The sequence below is a fragment of the Pistacia vera genome, unplaced genomic scaffold, assembly GCF_008641045.1.
Source record: "Pistacia vera cultivar Batoury unplaced genomic scaffold, PisVer_v2 Contig886, whole genome shotgun sequence".
In the NCBI taxonomy this organism is placed as follows: Eukaryota; Viridiplantae; Streptophyta; class Magnoliopsida; order Sapindales; family Anacardiaceae; genus Pistacia; species Pistacia vera.
Window position 1 is genome coordinate 156,893 of NW_022196763.1, and position 1,756 is coordinate 158,648.

The following is a 1,756-nucleotide window of genomic DNA, read 5'->3' on the forward strand; positions in this document are numbered from 1 at the left end:
TTGGAGTAGGGCTTTGGTTGGCATTACGAACGATATGTTGTTGATTGAAGCCTAAAACATGGTTCCATAACAAAATAATAATAATAATAGCAATTTCATGCTAGAGTAAAAAAAGAAATGCAATTAAAATTTAATGCCACATAAAAACAACGCTAGAGAAAAAACAAGTGATGGGGTTAACTAAAATATTTACAAAGAAAATATTAAACATGGATAATTGGGAATGAAATATGATATTTTTAAAATGATTTTAATTATTATTAGGACTTAAAACGAGATTAAGTGAGACTTAAACAACACCACTCTTGAATCTTGATTGTATAAGCATATAAACATTTGGGCCTCCACCTGTTTGGAGGGCCTGGCTAATGATAGCTTTAGGATCTACATTGAATGACTTTCTTGCGATTCGCCCATTATTGTTTATGTAATCAAATTCTGATTAGCAAAGAGGGAAAAAATAGCCAAATTCCGATTGTATGTTATCTTGTAATTACCAAAGATGATGGGAATTTCCTTATAAGGGTTGGCAGATGGATAAGGAAGTAAAGACCATAAGAGAGTCGATCTCAGCCATGATATATGAGCATGCCACCACGGATACCTCTCTGCCCAACAATAGTGAAGTTATACACATAGCTCTGGCCCGTCTGAATGGGACATGGAGATGGAGGTATATACGCCAGCCCACCAGCCCATACATTTCGGAGCTGCCTTGTGCCATGCCTGTTTCAAACAAATTAAATACCAATGGATGGAGATATTGTTCTGGAGTCTGGACATGGTTAACGACTTTGATAAGAAGCTTGTCTCCCTCCCTTGCTACAATGCGAGGCCTTAGAAATTTCCCATTTACCGATACAATGCTTTTAGTGTGGCACAGACATGTCACATTATGCAATTTGATGTACAATATATTTTTGATACAGATTGTTAAAGAGATAGGACATAGGTAAAATTAATGTTAAAATTGACTAATAATTAGCTAATATTTTTTTCTAGGTATGTGCCAAGGAATATTATCACACACCTCAAAATTGTAGTGTCGTGTTACTACTACTGTAGATTTTGGAAGGAAAGACAGAGTGATAAAAGAGAAGATTAAAGCTACTAACCACTTGGCTTGTGGTTGGATGACAACACCTTAAATTATCCAAAGATCTCGTGTCACCAAGTGGTCATCTTTTACATTTGTGATTTACTTGAGTGTTCTAACACTCGTAATCTTAACAATCATTCATTTTATGTTAGTTAGATGAGTACAATTAAAGGTGGAAAAACAACTCGCCTGGCCTGGCCCATGGCGAGTTAAGCAAAATTGTGGGCTAGGCCTAACCCGGCGCGCCATTGTGGCCAGAAGGATTGGCCCAGCCTAGCCCACCAACCCTAACTCGACGGGTTTTTGTGTAAGCCAGGCTGGGCTAGCCTAGAAATTTTTTTTTAATTTTTTTCTTTTGTGTAATTTTTTTTAGCTAACTTTTCAAATATCAATAATTCAATTAAATTGATTTTTTTGTTAACATTTCAAATATTAATTCAATTTTAATACAATTAAATGTAATATAAGAAAAATTAGATTTATTCATTTATAAAAAAATAAAATAAGAAATAAGAAATTACAATAATTATTGCCTCGTTAAATACCTTACCAAGAAAAACCCAATTGGGACAAAAACTTGATAAGGAAAAAATAGTGCAATAATTGACAATTAATTTACAAATTATAAAGTTACAATTTATAAAACAACTAATTTGA

The 1,756-nt window shown here is 33.8% G+C and overlaps 1 pseudogene; it reads right to left on the reverse strand.

The window, feature by feature from the left end:
* Positions 1 to 289: 289 nt before the first annotated feature.
* Positions 290 to 1,348, reverse strand: LOC116119370 (annotated as a pseudogene).
* Between the last annotated feature and the right edge of the window lie 408 nt (positions 1,349 to 1,756).